This window comes from Piliocolobus tephrosceles, chromosome 6, assembly GCF_002776525.5.
Source record: "Piliocolobus tephrosceles isolate RC106 chromosome 6, ASM277652v3, whole genome shotgun sequence".
Classification (NCBI taxonomy): Eukaryota; Metazoa; Chordata; class Mammalia; order Primates; family Cercopithecidae; genus Piliocolobus; species Piliocolobus tephrosceles.
The window spans coordinates 84,798,199-84,817,490 of record NC_045439.1 but is presented as its reverse complement, the minus strand read 5'-3'; the positions used below and the strand labels follow the sequence as shown (position 1 = coordinate 84,817,490).

At 46.7% G+C, this 19,292-nt stretch overlaps 1 non-coding gene and 1 pseudogene across 1 annotated transcript; one reads left to right on the top strand and one right to left on the bottom strand.

Annotated features, from left to right (window-relative positions):
* Positions 1-12,658: 12,658 nt before the first annotated feature.
* Positions 12,659-13,286, top strand: LOC111529714 (annotated as a pseudogene).
* A 4,148-nt stretch (positions 13,287-17,434) lies between these two features.
* Positions 17,435-17,558, bottom strand: LOC111529720. Its single transcript, XR_002727513.1, has one exon.
* Between the last annotated feature and the right edge of the window lie 1,734 nt (positions 17,559-19,292).

Here is a 19,292-nt window from a genome sequence, read left to right as displayed (position 1 = left end):
CTTTCATCATATTTGTGGAATTCTCAGTCATTATTTCTTTTTCTTTTCTTTTATTTTTTTTTTCGTTGAGGCAGAGCCTCACTCTGTCACCCAGGCTGAAGTGCAGTGGTGCAATCTTGGCTCACTGCAACCTCTGCCTCCTGGGTTTCAGTGATTCTTGTGCCTCAGCCTCCCAAGTAGCTAGGATTTACAGGCACGTGCCACCATGCCTGGCTAATTGTATTTTTAGTCGAGACAGGGTTTCACTATTTCTGCCAGAATGGTCTTGAACTCCTGACGTCAGGTGATCTGCCCTCCTTGGCCTCCCAAAGTGTTGGAATTACAGGGACGAGTCACTGTGCACAGCCTTCTTTTTCTTTTCTTTTCTTCTTTCCTTTCTCCTTCCTTCCTTCCTTCCTTCCTTCCTTTCTTCTTTCTTTGTCTCATTCTGTAGCCCAGGTTGCTGGAGTGGAGTGGGACAGTCTGGCTAGTTTTTGTATTTTTTGTAGACACGGGGTTTTGCCATGTTGGCTAGGCTGGTCTTGAATTCATGGGCTCAAGTGATCCTCCCACCTCAGTCTCCCAAAGTGCTTGGAGACTCCCAAAGTGCTTGGAATACAGTTGTCAGCTACCATGCCTAGCCCATTATTTCTTCAAATACTGCTTCTCTCCTATTCCCTCTCTTCTCTCCTTAAGGAATTCCAAACACATATGTTAGACCTTTTGAGCATGTCTGATGCATCTCTTTTACTCAGTTCTGTTTTTCCTTCTATTATTCTTTTTGCTTTGTGCTTCAATTTGAATAATTTCTATTGACCGGTCTTTAAGTTCACTAGTCTCACCTTCTGCTGTATATAGTCTCTTGTTAAACCTATCCAGTGAGTTCTTAATTTCAAATATATTTTGCAGTCCAAAATGTCAGTTTTTTGGCTGGGTGCAGTGATTCATGCCTGTAATCCCAGCAAGTTGGGAGGCTGAGGTGGGTGGATCACTTAAGCTCAGGAGTTTGAGACCAGCCTGGGCAACATGGTGAAACCCCATCTCTACAAAAAATACAAAAAGTATCTGGGTGTGGTGGTGCATACCTGTAGTCCTAGCTACTCTAGGGGCTGAGGTGGGAGGATCACTTGAGCCTGGGAGGTCAAGGCTGCAGTGAGGCGAAATTTGCACCACTGCACTCTGGCCTGAGCAACAGAGAGAGACCCTGTCTCAAAAAAAAAAAAAAAAGGTTTTCTGTTTAAGTACGCAGCCTTTTAACATGTTTTGTGCATCTCTTGCTCTAGTCTCCTTAACATATTAATTTTACTTACTTTTAAACCCTTGTTTATTAAATCCACTATCTGGATCATCACTGGGTCTGTTTCTGTTACCTCTTTTATCTTTCAATTATGTGCCATGACACTTTTTCCTGCTTCTTCACATATCTAGCAATTTTTTATTGTAGTTGCTACATTTTAGAGTCTCTGAATTATGTTATTTTCCTCTAAACTATGTTAAAGTGTTAGGTTTTGTTTTGATGAGCATTTAAATTACCAATGGGTCACCTGTATCTACAGAGGCTTGGTTTTAGGCTTTGTTAGGGCAGTCATTTCAATTTTGCCCTTTCTCCTAGGGGATAGCCTTTACTCCTGGGGTGTATGTAGCTGTTCCGAAATCCTAACTGAAGCCCTGGTGTATTCACAAAGATCTCTCCCCTTTGCCTGGGCCTGAATTCCAAAGTCCTCCAGCCCTGTTTGGCTGCTGAAGTCATGGTCAGCTCTCTGACTTCTCCATGCCTATTCCCTGCTGGATCTTTCAGACTCACCCTGAACACATAGAGGTTGGGAGTCAGTCAAGGAACCAGATGGGATCTGGTACCTGCACTCCAAATTGAATTGCAGATTCTCCCCTCCCCTCCCCTCCTCCTTTTTGAGACGGAGTCTTGCTCTCTCACCCAGGGTGGAGTGCACTGGCACAATCTCGGCTCACTGCAACCTCCTCCTTCTGGTTTCATGCGATTCTTCTGCCTCAGCCTCCTGAATAGCTGGGATTACAGGCACCCGCCACCTGAGTTTATTATTGCACCTGAGTTTGGGAAATGGCTTCATGGAAAAAGCAATTTAAATGTGAGGCTTGTCCAGGTGAGGTGGCTCATGCTTGGGGGACAGAGCGAGACTCTGACTCAAAAAAAAAAAAAAGAAAAAAAAAGTGAGGCTCACCTCATGTGCACTCCTTCTCCAATGATCATAACCCTGCATTGGCTGCTGTGCAGTGCCTACAAACTGTTGTTGGATATTCTATTTTGCCCAGTATTTATGGTTGTTTACCATGGTAGGGTAAATCTAAGATCAATGAGTCTGCCATGGCTGGAATCAGGTTTCTCCCTCAGGGGTTTGAGTGGTTGAGGCTAAGTTGAAAGGGTGTGTTTCAGAGTGACCACAAAGCTGTCTGGACTCTGAGGTCATGCCCAGGAAGCTGAGAGATGAGGAAATGGAAAAAATGAGTTTGCGGAAGCTGGGAAGACAAGAAAAACCTTAACAAATGCGGGGTGGTTGTGGGGTGTTTGTGAGGGAAGGGAGCGGATGCTGAGAGAGCTCAGGAAGTGTCATAGGACCATTCACCACGCCCTGTTGTCCTGACCCCATAGTGCCCACACCCAGTACCACTCTCCAGCCCCAGGGTCCATGCCTGGACAAGGTCCAGATCCTCCTCTTGGAGTCCTGTGAGGGCCTGTCTCCCTTACTGATTATAATCCCCCAGACTCAAGGGAACCCGAGGGACCTGCTGATCTGGCAACTAACAGGACTCAACCTCCCACCTCCCCAACGGGTAAAGAAACCAAGGCACAGAGAGGTTAGGTTCCCTTCTGAGGGCTACACAGGAATAAGTTGTACAGCCAGGATAAATACCCACATACTGTAAACTCCTGAGACTGAGCTCTTAACAAATAGGTTCTCCTACCTCCCATGTACAAGCATAATCCAGTCTCTTCTCATGAAAGAAAATAGTCTGGACCCAAGCCCCCAAGGCATCCCATGAGCTCAAGTAGCCTGTGCCCCCTGTACCCCTGGAAGGCATGAGCTTCCTTGGGCCTATACGTGGAAGGCAAGGCTCTGAACAGGTAGCAGAAGCTCTGGTTATGAACCCTGCTCTGTTAATGATTTGCTAGGGAACCCCAGGCAAGTCACCATTCCTTCTCTGAGCCTCAGTTTTCCCCAATACTTGTGAGGCTATCGTAAACTGATGATAAACCCATGTGGGAGGCTGGGCATGGTGGCTCATGCCTGTAATCCCAATACTTTGGGAGGCCGAGGCAGGTGGGTCACTTGAGGTCAGGAGTTGGAGACCAGCCTGGCCAACATGGTGAAACCCCGTCTCTACTAAAAATACAAAAATTAGCCAAGCTGATGGTGCACATGTGTGGTCCCAGCTACTCGGGAGGCTGAGGCTTGAGAATCGCTTGAACCCAGGAGACAGAAGTTGCAGTGAGCTGAGATTACGCCACAGCACTCCAGCCTGGGTGACAGAGCAAGACTCTGTCTCAAAAAAAACAAAAACACAAAAACAAAAACACAAAAACCCACGTGGGAAACAATCCTCGGGGCTCCCAGTGCCCAGCAGTGCCAGGCCTGTCACTGACCTTGCTCTAGGATGATTCACAGGGACGTCGTGGGTGGCCAGAGGGCCCCTTGCCTGCAGCAGCGAGAGCAGAATGGCTGGTGTGCCAAGCCTTGGGGCTCCAGTGGGCAACAGGAGAATTCTGTTAGTGCTGGGGAACGGAGGAAGGAAGCAAGAACAGCCTTCAGGCATGGGTCTCCCAGCCAGAGGGGCTGTAGGGGAGACCCCAGAAGAAGGATGGGGCAGCTGTCTTGGAACTAGCCATCACCCAAAGGAGCCCATATTCCATGTTTACCAGGAGTGCCAGGGTCCTCAATATTGTCCTCACTCGCGTTTATTTGCATTTTTTTGCTTATAATTTGTCATTTGGTGGGGTCTTATTTAATGCCATACTCTCTACTTTTTCCTCCCTATGTGGGCACAGGGAGAGGTGGACCTTCAGCTAAGCCCTCCTTAGGGAATTTCATTTTAACTCTCAATATACCTTCAGACTCCATTAGACCCAATTTGAATTTTAATTTTTAACCAATCTTCCTTCCTTCCTTTCCTTCTTTCTTTCTTTCTTTTTTTTTTTGACAGGGTCTCACTCTGTCTCCCAGGCTGGAGTGCAATGGTACAATCTCAGCTCACTGCAACCTCTGCCTCCCAGGTTCAAGCCATCCTCCTGCCTCAGCCTCCCGAGTAGCTGGGACAACAGGTGTGTGCCACAACGCCTGGCTAATTTTTGTATTTTTTGGTATTTTTATTTTTAGTAGAGAGGGGGTTTTGCCATGTTGCTCAGGCTGGTCTTGAACTCTTGAGCTCAGTGATTTGCCTGCCTTGACCTCCCAAAGTGCTGGGATTACAGGCATGAGCCATCACACCTGGTTGAAGTTTCTTTTTTGAGCAGTTCAAACTATTTATGAGGATTATTTTATTACTTTTATTTTTTCACGGAGGTCTCCCAAAACCAAAGAGAACTTTTACTTTTTTTTTTTTTTTTTTTTTTTTCCTGAGATAAGGTTTCGCTCTTGTTGCCCAGGTTGGAGTGCAATGGCACAATCTCGGCTCACTGCAAGCTTCACCTCCCGGGTTCGAGTGATGCTCCTATCTCAGCCTGATGAGTAACTGGGATTACAGGTGCCTGACACCATGCCCAGCTAATTTTTTTTTTTTTATTGTTGTTAGTAGAGACAGTGTTTCACCATGTTGGCAGGCTGGTCTCCAACTCCTGACCTCAGGTAATCCTCCTGCCTCGGCCTCCCAAAGTCCTGGGATTACAGGCGTGAGCGACTGCACCCGGCCACTTTTTTTCTTTTTCTTAATAAAAAAGAATGAAGGGCTGGGTGTGGTGCCTCACGCCTGTAATTTCTGCATTTCCAGAGGCCTAGGAGGGCAGATTGCTTAAATTCAGGAGTTCGAGACCAGCCTGGGCAACATGGTGAAACCCTGCCTCTATGAAAAAGCACTGGCCGGGTGAGGTGGCTCACACCTGTAATCCCAGCACTTTGGGAGGCCAAGACGGGCGGATCATGAGGTAAGGAGATCAAGACCATCCTGGCTAACACAGTGAAACCCCGTCTCTACTAAAAATACAAAAAATTAGCCGGGCGTGGTCGTGGGCGTCTGTAGTCCCAGCTACTTGAGAGGCTGAGGCAGGAGAATGGTGTGAACCCAGGAAGCAGAGCTTGCAGTGAGCCAAGATCACGCCACTGCACTCCAGCCTGAGCAACAGAGCAAGACTCCTTCTCAACAAAAAAAAAAAAAAGAAAAAAATACAAAAATTAGTTGGGTGTGGTGGCGCACCCCTGTACTCCCAGCTACTCAGGAGGCTGAGGTGGGAGGAATACTAAGCCTAGGAGGCAGAAGTTGCAGTGAGCCACTGCACCAGCCTGGATAACAGAGGATACCCTGCCTCCAAAAAAAAAAAAAAAAAAAAAGCTTATTTTATCTTGTAATTATCACATGGATCCACTGGATCATTTGTAAATCTAAAATATGTTATGAGATCTTCATGATCTTATTTTTCCTGTATCATAAAACATTTTGCTATGGTATTCTCTCAGGAACTATTTCATCATTACTCATCAATTATTCCCAACCATGCTTTGAAAAAAAGACTAAAATAGTAAGAAAACAGAAGAATGATGGAATTGCCTGAAAGGAATGACTGAATAGTGACATGAGTCATTGCTATTTCACCAATTTTCAGTTTTCTTATTGCCTTGTCCAAAGCATTAAACCACCTTTCAAGAAAGTGTAAAAAGTCCGGAGATATCATCTTTGTATTTTTTTTTAAGCTTTCATTGCACACAGTTAAGAATTCAGAATTGTTCGTTTTCCTACAAAGAGAAAAGAGAAGGAAACTGACAGAGGAAGACATTTCACAGCTATTAGAGGAATCAGTAGATGAATGCAACGAGAGAAACAGCAGCACTCTAGACTGTAATGATGAGGTAAAAGCATCCTATGAGCAGAATCTTCAGATGATGACATCATGGATGAATTTTCTCAAACCCAAGAATTGTGCCTATTTTCCCAGGGGTAGGGGAGAGCCAGAGAGGGATGGCTGTTTGCCCAGGGTCACTCAGCTCTTGCTCTGTCCTGTTGCTCAGAGATCTGTGACTGAGCCAGCCCCTCCTGTCGCATACAGTAGATGCTGCCCTTGCAGGATGGGACAGGGCTGGACCTTGAGGTGAAGAAGCAGTCCAGGTACCTGCTCCTGACTGCTAGCTCTTGGCCCACCTCACCTGCCACCTGTCCTTTGGTGTTGGGCTCCTGAGGCTGTGGTTTTCATCTGGGTGGTGACTCAGTGCCTGCAGCCCGCCTTGCATGCAATGCAATCTTCCCCTCCCCTGGGCCTCACTGACTGCCTCAGCAAAAGGCAGCTGTGGTTTCCTCTGAAGCAGCAACCACGAACTGCCAAGCCCACCCCACCCCTTCGTGTCCTAGCCCCAACCTCGGGGCCTCAGCTGACGGACAGATGGGGAGGCCTCATAGGTCCATGGCACTTGGTGTTTACGACGAGCTTGGCCCTCACAGCATGAGTGTGGAAAGTATTATCCCTATTCAATAGATGAGGAGAGTGAGGCCAACATGTGTGAGGGGCTTATTTCATTTATGCATTCATTTATTCAACAAGCGTCTCTCAACAACCCACTAAAACCCAGGATGGTAGACACAGAGACACGATGTCCAGATGTACCTCAGGAAGGACTGGCCCTGGCGGCGGGAGGGTCGTGGGTGCTTAGCTCTCCAGGGATTGCCCTCAGTTGCAGAGATTTGCCTCCTCTGCCTCGGCCTCCCATGCCTTTCTCTGGGCAGCCTCATATTCAAGGACTAATCCAGCTGGGTACTAATTCAGGCCCGGCTATTTAAGCCTCGTGCAGGGTGGTGACAGGTCATCTGGAGCTCCCAGTGAGGCAGCAGAGGCTGGGGTTGGGCCTGTCTGGCAGCTCGACTTCTCCCTCTGCCCAATTTGGCCTCTTTGTCCTCCCTTCTCCAAGCACGGTCTGCAAGAGCTCTCCCTAACAGACATCCCTCACGGTAACTCCGAGTCCACATCCACTTCCCGAGGAACCCACTCCACAACACTTGGCTTTCAGAGAGCGGCCAGGCTCGTGGTACAGAGGCACGTAAACCACCGGGGTGGGGAGATACAGGCCCAGGGAGACACAGCCACCAGGGCCCTGAAAGCTGGCTTTGGTTTTGTGGGGTGTGTAGGCCGTGGAGTTCAGCAGTGGGGTACAGCAGCAAGGCAAGGGCCCAAGCGCCTGAAAACCACAGCCCACACCCCCTTGGCTTGGAGAGGGGTCCCCACCTGTCTACCATGATTTTCTCAGACCCAGTCTGTTCTAACAAGCAGCCCCTACTCGGCTGGACCCTCTCCCAATTTCCCTCCCCAAATACATACTCTGACTGTGGGTCTAGATGCCTCCTACGTCCTGAGTGCCTTGTGACCAGGCAGCGGCAGCGGCAGAACCCCGGAACCGCCCAGAGGAACTGTGCTAGATCTGGGGGGCGTAGAAGGGAGAACAGACCCTTCTGGGACCCCAAGATCCCGTGTGGGGAGCACATCTGGGTTCCAAACCCACAAAAGGAAATGTGACCAAGAAAGCAACCAATCTCCGACCCCGGCAGGGTTGGGCTGCACCCCCATACCGTGACTGTGCTGGCTACAGTCCCCTGGCGATGGGGAACTCACAGCCCTGTGCCCCTCCAACCAGAGGTCCCTGGGCTGGGCAACTTAAATAATTAGCGAGATCTTCCTTCCCTTAGGGTCCTCCTCTGGACTCTGGAGCTATAGGGTCTGCTGTTCTTTGGTATCAGGAATCCACACGTGAGACCCCATTTGTCTCTTAAGTCACTGTAGGATCTTGGGCCTCAGTTCTCCATCTGCCTAGCAAGGGAGAGCGGAGGAGGGCCAGTCCTTCCACTTCCCGCCTGCCCTGACATTTTATGACTCAGTGATACACTGACACCTGCCCCCTTCTGTCTCCTTGCTTTCTCTCCTCCAAGTTGCCCAGCTCCAGCACCTTCCCTGCCCCTCCCTTGACCTTCCACCTCTCCTGGGCTGACAAGAGCTGAGGGTGGTCAGAAGTCGGCCCGGCTTCCCACCTGACACAGAGGACTGCTCGAAGGAGATGCTGGTCACTAAGAGCAGGGCAGCAGCTATAACAAGCCAGCATTCTGGAAGCTCCTGGAAATCATATTGGAGAATGCTGGCCTGGCAAGGGGTGAGGGGAAGGGTCTAGGGTAGGGAACAGTGATTTCTGTAGCAGGGGAGCCAGGACAAGTGCTGTCCACGCTGGAATGCTTCGTTCTGAGCAAGAATGACTCATTACAGACAATCCCTGCTCCGTGCTTATTACCATGGGCTGCCCAAACCCCCACCTGCACAGGGAGGGCAGTGAGAGGGGACAGAAATGAATGGGCACAAGCTGTGGCATAAATTCTGGTGGAGGATGGAGGGAAATGACGCCAGAGCATCTAGCCAGGCTACAGTCACACCACCTCTGTCCCTGAGACAGGATTTCTGCAACACTGGAGAGGGATGGTACCCAGTCATCCATGTCTTCTGTGCCAGGCCCAACTTGTGTTTAATTGTATACTTTATTATTATGATTATTATTTTGGGACAGAGTCTCACTGTCTCCCAGGCTGGAGTGCAGTGGTGCGATCTTGGTTTACTGCAAGCTCCGCCTCCCAGTTTCAAACCATTTTCCTGCCTCAGCCTCCCGAGTATCTGGGACTACAGGCACCTGCCACCATGCCCGGCTAATTTTTTTGTATTTTTAGGAGAGATGGGGTTTCACCGTGTTAGCCAGGATGGTCTCGATCTCCTGACCTCATGTTCCGCTCGCCTCGGCCTCCCAAAGTGCTGGGATTACAGGCGTGAGCCACCGCGCCCGGCCTATTGTATACATTATTAAGGGAGCTGGTGGCAAGGCGCTGGGGCTCAGTCTGTGACCAGCATCAGGGCTCAGTCTATGACCACGTTCAGTGCTTTATCTAGGACCAGGACCAAGACTCATTCTGTGGCAGGATCAGGGCTTAGTGAGTGATCAGGATGATAGCTCAGTCTGTGACGAGATTCTGGGCTCAGCCTATAGCTCACATTGAGGATCCTCTCCGGGTGGGGCTCAGAGCCAGGGATGTTGTGGAAAGTGTCTGAAGGCAAGGTGGGGTCAGCTGGGAGAGAGGGGCGAAGTGGAAGCATGAAGGTCAAGAGGTCCCTGGGCCTGAGGCCAGCTGTGTGAAAACAGGACAGGGAGTCAGGACTCCAGCTCTGCCACTCACTGGCTGTGTGACTTTGGATCCAGAGTTACTTCTCTTTTTGAGGTCTATGTTGTCTTGTTTGTAAAATGGGAATATTAGGCTGGGCACGGCGACTCATGCCTGTAATCGCAGCACTTTGGGAGGCCGAGACAGGCAGATAATGAGGTCAAAAGATTGAGACCATCCTGACCAACATGGTGAAACCCCTTGTCTACTAAAAATACAAAAATTAAAGGCCGGATGCTGTGGCTCATGCCTGTAATCCCAGCACTTTGGGAGGCTGTGGCGGGTGGATCACAAGGTCAGGAGATTGAGACCGTCCTGGCTAACACAGTGAAACCCCGTCTCTATCAACAATACAAAAAATTAGCTGGGCATGGTGGTGGGCGCCTGTAGTCCCAGCTACTCGGGAGACTGAGGCAGGAGAATGGCGTGAACCCGGGAGGCGGAGCTTGCAGTGAACTGAGATGGTGCCATTGCACTCCAGCCTGGGCAACAGAGCGAGACTCCGTCTCAAACAAACAAACAAAAAATTAGCTGGGCGTGGTGGCTCACGCCTATAGTCCCAGCTACTTGGGAGGCTGAGGCAGGAGAATCACTTGAACCCAGGAAGTGGAGGTTGCAGTGAGCTGAGATCATGCCATTGCACTCCAGCCTGGCAACAGATCGAGACTCTGTCTCAAAAAAAAAAAAAAGGGAATATTAGGCACAGTGGCTTACAACACTAATCCAGCACTTTGGGAGGCCAAGGCAGGAGGACAGATTGGGCCCAGGAGATTTGAGACAAGCCTGGGCAACACAGTAAGACCCTGTCTCTATAAAAAATCTGAAAGTTAGCTGGGCATGGTGGGGTGCACCTGTAGTCCCGGGTACTTGGGTGAGTGAGGTAAGAGGATCACCTGTGCCCAGTAATTCAAGATTGCAGTGAGCTACAATTGGGCTACTGAGCTCCATCCTGGGTGACACAGTGTGACCTTGTCTCTGAAAAATATAATAATAAAAATTTTAAAAGTGGGAATTTTTACTTCTGTCCTGCCTTTGAGATAGAGTCTTGCTCTGAGTCATCAACATGCAAGTTAATATTTCACAAAGCACCAAGAACCCTTGTCAATACCTGCCTCCCAAGATTATGATAGGAGTGAAAATGCACTTCATGAGACAGTGGAAAAAATGGGGAGGGGTTGTTTGCTCACTTTCCAAAGGAGAATTGCTTCAGACAGGAAAATCTCAAAAGGAAACAGCCTTATTGTTGTCATGGTTTCTCCGCACAGGTCTTTAGGTCAGTTTTTATTCCCCAAAATAATGTGTACAGAGTATTTACAGTCAGAGAATGCTAAAGGATTACAACAAAAATAGCACGCTTTTTACTCCACGTCAGCCTGCTCACCAAAGGCAACCATTTCAACTTATTCAGTTGTTTCTTCTGGTTTTTACTTCCTAAATAAAGCATTGATTTCAATTCTGGTTATCTCCCAAGAGGTCCAATTTAGATGCTGTCTCTAGGGCTCCCTATTGTGACAGAGGAGGTTCACTTACACTCTTTCTCTTCTCCTTTCAATATCATACCACCACAACTCTTGGTTACATTCACAGTCACTAAAAAGTGTTTATGGCTGAACCAACTAATATACTATCTTTTTTTTTTTTTTTGAGATGGAGTCTCACTCTGTTGCCCAGGCTGGAGTGTAGTGGCACGATCTCACTCCTCACTGCAAGCTCCGCCTCCTGGGTTCACGCCATTCTCCTGCCTCAGCCTCCCGAGTAGCTGGGACTACAGGTGCCTGCCACCACACCCAGCTAAGTTTTTGTATTTTTAGTACAGACAGGGTTTCACTGTGTTAGCCAGGATGATCTCGATCTGCTGACCTCGTGATCCACCCTCCTCGGCCTCCCAAAGTGCTGGGATTACAGGCATGAGCCACCATGCCCAGCCGCAACTAATATACTATCTTTTTCAATCTCCTTTCCCCCACAGAGTTAATCATTGTCTCATTTTTTTCACTTGCTTATTTTCTTTGACCCATGATTAGATCTTCTGCGAAAACCCAGTAAGATGATTCTCAATACTCATTTTCACTATGAGTTCCAGTTCCTTAATTTTTTTTTCCTTGTGACACCATTTCTGGAGCCCTCAGTTATTCTGCCTCCATCTGAGCCTGAAGCTTTTCAGATCAGCAGCACCGTTGTCATCCTTAGCCAGCATTCTGCAACGTGGCTGGGACTACAGGTGCCCACCCCCACGCCCAGCATGGCTTTCCTTTGCCAGCATTCTGCAATGTCATTTCTTCTCTTTCCTCTGGATCTCTGATTTTCCTGGATTCCATTTCTTCTTGCTTGGTTTATGCCCTTCTAGTGTGGAGCACATCCTCCAGCTCCTTCCTGACGAAGTTTTCATGGAAGACAATTTTTTTAACTTTGCATGTCTGAAAATGTCTATATTCTACCCTCACACTGGATTGATAGTTTGGCTGGGTATATAATGACTTTCCCTCAGCAACTTTAAGGCATTGTTTCATAAACTTCCAGTTTCTAATATTGCTGTTGAGAGGTCTGATGCTCATCTGGCTCAGATTCTCTCTCTCTCTCTCTTTTTTTTTTTTTTTTTTTTGAGGTAGAGTCTTGCTCTCTTGCCCAGGCTAAAGTGCAGTGGCATGATCTCGGCTTACTGCAACCTCCACTTCCCATGTTCAAGGGACTTTTGTGCCTCAGCCTCTCAAGGAGCTGGGACTAGCACCACTACACCCAGATAATTTTTGCATTTTTTTTCCCCCGAGACGGAGTCTTGCTCTGTCACCCAGGCTGGAGTACAGTGGTGCGATCTCGGCTCACTGCAACCTCTGCCTCCTGGGTTCAAGCAATTCTCCTGCCTCAGCCTCTCAAGTAGCTGGGATTACAGGTGTGAGCCACTGTGCTATCCTTTTTTTTTTTTTTTTTTTTTGAGACAGGGTCTCACTCTGTTGCCCAGGCTGGTGGGCAGTGGCACAATCACAGCTCACTGCAGCCTCAACTTCCCAAGCTCAAGCAATCCGCCGCCCTCGGCCTCCCGAATAGCTGGGACTACAAGTATAGGCCACCACCCCCGCCTAATTTTTTAGTTTTTTGTAGAGATGGGACTCACCATGTTGTCCAGGCTGTTCTTGAACTCCTAGGCTCAACAATCCTCCCACCTTCGCCTCCCCAAATGCTGGGATAACAGACATGAGTCACGGGGTCCTGCCAATCTTTAATTCCTTTAAACAAATGTTTTAGTTTTCAGAGCATATGTTTTACCTTTCTTTAAAAAAAAATTATTCCTGGAAGATCTGGGTCTCCGAATCCAGCTAGGATGGCTGTGGTTCCGCTACTGCTGTTTGGGGGTTTGTGGAGCACCGTGAGAACGTCCAATCTGCCTGTTACTTGCGGCTCTAGGGTGAAGCTGCTCAAAATGTGCTACAATGTCCAACTGCACTCACACGATGTGCTCTATGGGTCAGGTAGTGGGCAGCAGTCAGTGACAGGTGTAACCTCCATGAATGAGAGCAACAGTTACTGGAGAATACGGGGTAAGATCACCACAGCTGGTGAGAGGGGAACCCCCATCAAGTGCTGCCAGCCCATTCGGCTGACACATGTCAACACTGGCTGAAACCTCCACACCTTTCTGAAAACCAGGAAGTGAGTGCTTTTGGTGAGGAAGGTGAAGGTAGTCACCTGGATGACTGGACCATACTCTGTAATGAGCCCCACTGGGTGAGAGATGGTAAGGGTGGTTCAAACATTCTTCCACTGAGGAACTGCTGTCTGTCATAGGAGAACAATATGGTGGACCCATCAGTGGGCAAAAAGAGATGCATGGCCTGGCCTAGCCAAGCCAGAACAACAGCTGGAAAGCCATGGAAGGCATCTTCATGAGGCCCAGTGAGTTGTTGAAGGCAGAAGGCCACCATGCGGAGCTAGGAGTCTGGAGGCTCTGAGCCACTGTCACTATACAGCTTGTAGACATCTGTGCTGCTTCACCTTGGGATCCCTGACACAAGGTCCCTGGGAGTGGCCTTGTTACTACTGAGATGAAGACGTGCGATGGACAACAGTGGCTGTGCTCACAAGCTCCAGCCCTGCACATTTGAATTGGTTGCTCTCCCAGACTTGGGTCAGTTCTTGCTGAGTAGAGGACTTGCTGGTGACAGGGTGGATGCTTTTTATTCACTGATAAGACACACTGAGGGGACATCCCTTTTAGCTGGGAAACTTGTAGTCCTCAGGCTGGAGTGCGATGGTGCAACGTCCGCCTCCCAGGTTCAAGCAATTCTCCTTCCTTAGCCTCCCAAGTAGCTGGGATTACAAGCACCCACCACCACACCCAGCTGATTTTTGTATTTTTAGTAGAGACAGGATTTCACCATGTTGGCTAGGGCTGGTCTCTAACTCCTGAGCTCAAGTGATCCACCCTCCTTGGCCTCCCAAAGTGGTGGGATTACAGGTGTGAGCTGCCATGTCTGGCTTCCAAAATGATTTTTTTTTTAAAGAATTTTATTATTAGCCTCTGTGTTATTTATTAGGTGTGCTATTTCATGATCTGCTTTATCCTTGAGTCCTAAGACTCTTTTCAGATGCTGGGAACCTTCAACGTGGGGCCTTTTAAGAGCTTTACTTGCATCCAAATCTTTCTCTTTCTACTTTCATTTCTCCTCAGGTACCTCATTTTTAATAGATTTCTGACTAATTATGGCCAAAGACTCGCAAAGAATATAACATAATAAACAGCCAATTTTATTCCTAAGTTGTTGGGGTGATCAGACCCAACACCAGGCCGTGGGGGCTATGAAGTCCGTTGGAATCAAAGGAATGAGAAAAGACAAGAGAGAAAGTGGGACCAAGGGGCCAAAGCTAGGATGGAGGCTGTGAAGGCCCCAAGCTCTGGGAGCCCACACTATTTATTGATGATCAAACAAAGAAACAGGTGGTAAGAATGTAGGGGTTGAAAGGAAGTGGGTTATCAAGTGAATGAGCTACAGCTGTGATGGTTTAGCATTTTCTTTGAAACATATGGCTACTTGGGATAATAGGAGTGCTACAAGCAAGGAGCCAGCAAATCTAGACACATTCCAAAGGCCAGGAGGGGTTTTAGACCCTGGACCCTGGACATGTTCCAAGCCCTGCCTCAGCTTCTCTCCCAACACTTAGCATTTTGTTCTTTTTGATGCTATTGTATATATAATTATTTTCTTAATTTCATTTTCATATTGTTCATTGCTAGCATAAAGAAATGTGGTTGACTTTTATATATTGATATTATACTCCTCAAACTGATTGAATTCATTCGTTCTAGTAGCTGTTTTTAGTGGATTCCTTAGGATTTTCTCTTTCAAGATCATATGCTCTGCAAATAGAGATAGCTTTACTTCCTCCATCCAAATTTCAGTGAGATTTGAAATTAAATTTTAGTTGCCCTGGCTAACTGTTCTGATTGAATCTCCAGTACAATGTTGAATAAAAGTGGTGAGAGTGGACATCCTTCTCTGGCTCCTGCTCTTAGGAGGAGGTTTCAGTTTTTCACCATTAAGTATGAAGTTGGTGTTGGGTTTTTCATAGGTGAACCTTAACAGGTTGAGGAAGTTCCCTTCTACTCCTAGTTTGCTGAATGTCTTTATCATAAAAGAGTGTTGAATTTTGTCAAATTCTGTTTCTGCATCATTGAAAGGATCTTGTGGTTTTCTTCCTTATTCTGCTAATATGGTGCATTGAATTGATTCATTTTCGTAAGTCCAGCCAAACTTGCATTCTTGGGAAAAATTCCACTTGGTCAATCTTATTCATATGTTGCTGGATTCAGTTAGATAGTATTTTGTTAAAGATTTCTAAATCTATATTGATAAGGGATATTGGTCTGCAGAATTTTTGCTTCTGTTTTTGTTATGATGTCTCTCTGATTTTGGTATCAGAATAATAACTGGCCTCATAGAATAAGTTGGAAAGTATTCTTTCCTCTTCTAATTTTTGGAAGACTTTATGGAGAATTGGAGTTCATTCTTCTTCAACTGTTTTAAAATTCACTAGTGAAATCATCCCTATTTTTTTCTTTGTGAGAGTTTTTTGATCATATATATTAATCTTGCACACTGTGACCCTGCTACATTTGCTTATTAGTTCTATTAGTTCTTAAAGTGCATTCCACAGGGCCAGGTGTGGTGGCTCACACCTGTAATCCCAGCCCTTTGGGAGGCTGAGGTGGGAGGATCTCTTGAGCTCAGGAGTTCAAGACCAGCCTGGGCAATGTAGTGAGACCCTCATCTCTAGAAAAATTAAATAAAATGTACTCCATAGAATTATCTATATACATGTCTTCTGCAGTTAAAGACATTTTTACTTATTATTTTCCAACCTACATGCCTTTGTTTTCTTTTCCTTCCCTGATTTCACTGGCTTGAAATTCCAGGGTAATGTTGAATAGGAGTGGGGAGAGAGAATGTCCTTGTCTTTTTCATTATCTTAGGAGAAAAACATTCAGTCTGCACCGTTAAGTATTAAGTTAGCCATAGTTTTTGGTAAATAGTCTACTGTGAAGTCCCCTTTTTTATTGCTGATTTTGGTAATTTGTGTATTCTTTGTTTTTTTCTTGGTCTCTATTAAAGCTTGTCAATTTTGTTGATCGTTAACAACAACAACAACAGCAACAACAAAACTTTTGGGTCAGGCGCGGTGGCTCACGCATGTAGTCCCAGGACTTTGGGAAGCTGAGGCAGGCGGATCACAATATCAAGAGATTGAGACCATTCTGGCCAACATGGTGAGACCCCGTCTCCACCAAAAATACAAAAATTAGCTGGGCATGGTGGCGGGCGCCTATAGTCCCAGCTACTCGGGAGGCTGAGGCAGGAGAATCACTTGAACCTGGGAGACGGAGGTTGTAATGAGCCGAGATTGCGTTGCTACACTCCAGCCTGGCGACAGAGTGAGACTTCATCTCAAAAACAAACAAAAACAAAAGACTGAGCGCCATGACTCACGCCTGTAATCCTAGCACTTTGGGAGGCTGAGGTGGGTGGATCACGAGATCAGGAGATCAAGACCATCCTGGCTAACATGGCGAAACCCCGTCTCTACTAAAAATACAAAAAAAATTAGCCAGACGTGGTGGCAGGCACCTGTAGTCACAGCTAATTCGGAGGCTGAGGCAGGACGCGCGCCACTGCACTCCAGTCTGGGAGACAGAATGAGACTCTGTCTCAAAAAAAAAACAGAACGAAAAAACCCAACTTTTGGTTTTATTAATTTTCTCTGTTGTTGTTTTTTTCTATTTCATTGATTTCTGCTCTAATCTTTGTTATTTCCTTCTTACTTTGAGTTTGATTTCCTTTTCTTTTTTGAACTACTTGAGGTGGAGGCTTAGATTATGGATATTTGATTTTTCTCCCATTGCAGCATAAGCATTTCAATTATTTAAATTACAAATTTCCTTCTAAGGCTGGGCACAGTCACTCACGTCTGTAATCCCAGCACTTTGGGAGGCCGAGGCAGACAAATCACCTGAGCTCAGGAGTTCAAGACTAGCCTAGTCAACATGGTGAAATCTCGCCTCTACTAAAAATACAAAAATTACCCAAGAGTGATGGTGTGCACCTGTAATCCCAGCTGCTCGAGGATGTGGCAGGAGAATCGCTGGAACTCGGGAAGCAGAGGTTGCAGTGAGCTGAGATCATGCCACTGCACTCTAGCCTGGGTGACAGAGCAGATCTCTTGACTGGTCTTGAACTCCTGGCCTCAAGTGATCTGCCCACCTTGGTCTCCCAAAGTGTTTGGATTACAGGTGTGAGCCACCACACCTGACACCCTGTTGGGATTTTGACTGGTATTGCATTAACTCTATTGATTGCATTGGGAAGAGTTCATCACATAACCATATTGATTTTTCTACTTTATAAACGTTTATGTAGATATTTTTTAGTTTCTCTCATCAGTTTTTGTTTTGTTTTCAGCATACTCCTCTTGCACATGTTTCATTAGATTTATACAAAGTGTGAATCTGTTTCTTATGCAATTCTAAATGGTACTTTTCAAAATTTCCGATTTATTTGTGTATTGCTAATCTATAGGAATACAACTGATTTTTTTTTTCTTCTACAAATGTCTGAGGTAGGAAAACCATGCTGCCCAGCTTGTGGCAGCCCTGATAATCCTCTAAGGCTGATCTTGGCCTCCAGCCCTGACTGAGGAGAAAAGGGGCCACCCATAGCCCCACTGGCACAATTGATTTTTCTGTGTTGATGTTGACCTCATATCCCATAACTTTGCTTAACTCATTTATTTATTATAGGAGGTTTTTGTAGATTCTTTGTGCTTTTCTGTAAAGACAATTATGTGTTCTGCTAACAGAAATAGGTTTGTTTCTTCTTTGCCAGTCTGTAGGCCTTTTATTTGTTTTTCTTGACTTCTTGCACTGATTAGGGCTTCTAGTAAAATACTGGATGGGTGTGTTAAGAGGGGGTATCCTTGCTTCTTCCTGAACTTAGAGTGAAAGAATTCAGTTTCTTACCATAAAATATGACAGTAGATGTAGGGTTTTTGTGAATGTCTATCATTGAGTTGAGGAATTCCTTTTAATTCTTAGTTTGCTGAGAGGTTTTTATCAGGAATAAATGTTGAATTTCTTCCATGTCTTTTTTTTTTTTTTTGAGATGGGAGTCTCGCTCTATCACCCAGGCTGGAGTGCAGTGGCACAGTCTCGGCTCACTGCAAGCTCCACCTCCCGGGTTCACCCCATTCTCCTGCCTCAACCTCCCAAGTAGCTGGGACTACAGGCGCACACCACCATGCCCGGATAATTTTTTTGTATTTTTAGTAGAGACGGGGTTTCACTGTGTTAGCCAGGATGGTCTCGATCTCCTGACCTCGTGATCCGCCTGCCTTGGCCTCCCAAAGGGCTGGAATTACAGGTGTGAGCCACCATGCCCAACCCCCTCTTCCATGTCTCTTAACTTCTCTTTCGTATTTCACCATTTTTTCATTGTTTGCTGAATTCTTAGTAATTTATTTCTTTTTTTTTTTTTGAGACAGAGTCTCGCTCTGTCATCCAGGCTGGAGTGTGGTGGCACGACCTTGGCTTACTGCAACCTCCGCCTCCCAGGTTCAAGTGATTCTCATGCCTCAGCCTCTCGAATAGCTGGGATTACAGGTGCCTGCTACTACGCCTGGCTAATTTTTGTATTTTTGGTAGAGACAGGGTTTCACCATGTTCGCCAGGCTGGTCTCAAACTTCTGACCCCAAGTGATCTACCTGTCTCAGCCTCCCAAAGAGCTGGGATTACAGGTGTGAGCTGCCACACCCAACCTCTTTTGAGGTTTTAAGTCTTAATAATTATAGTTTCATTCCTGGAAGTTTTATTTGGTTCATCTTCAAATATGCCTAACTAATTTAATTAGTTTCTTTGCCATATTTTCAGTATCATTTTACAGTTCTTTTTTTTTTTTTTTCAGATGAGGTCTTGCTCTGTTGCCCAGGTTGGAGTGCAGTGGCACCATCTCGGTTCACTGCAACCTCCACCTCTCGAGTTCAAGTGATTATCCTGCCTCAGCCTCCCAAGTAGCTGGAATCACAGGCACACATCACCACACTTGGCTAAGTTTTGTATTTTTAGTACAGATGGGGTTTCACCATGTTGGCCAGGCTGGTCTCAAACTCTTAACTTCAAGTGATCCACCCATTTGGCTTCCCAAAGTGCTGGGATTACAGCTGTGAGCCACCGTGCTTGGCCCGTTTTACACTTCTTTAAACATGTTAACATATTTTTCTTTTCAGCTGGGTGTGGTGGCTCACGCCCATAATCCCAGCACTTTGGGAGGCTGAGGTGGGTGGATCACCTGAGATCGGCAGTTCGAAACCAGCCTAACCAACATGGAGAAACCCCCTCTCTACTGAAAATACAAAATTAGCCAGGCATGGTGGCTGGTGCCTGTGATCCCAGCTACTTGGGAGGCTGAGG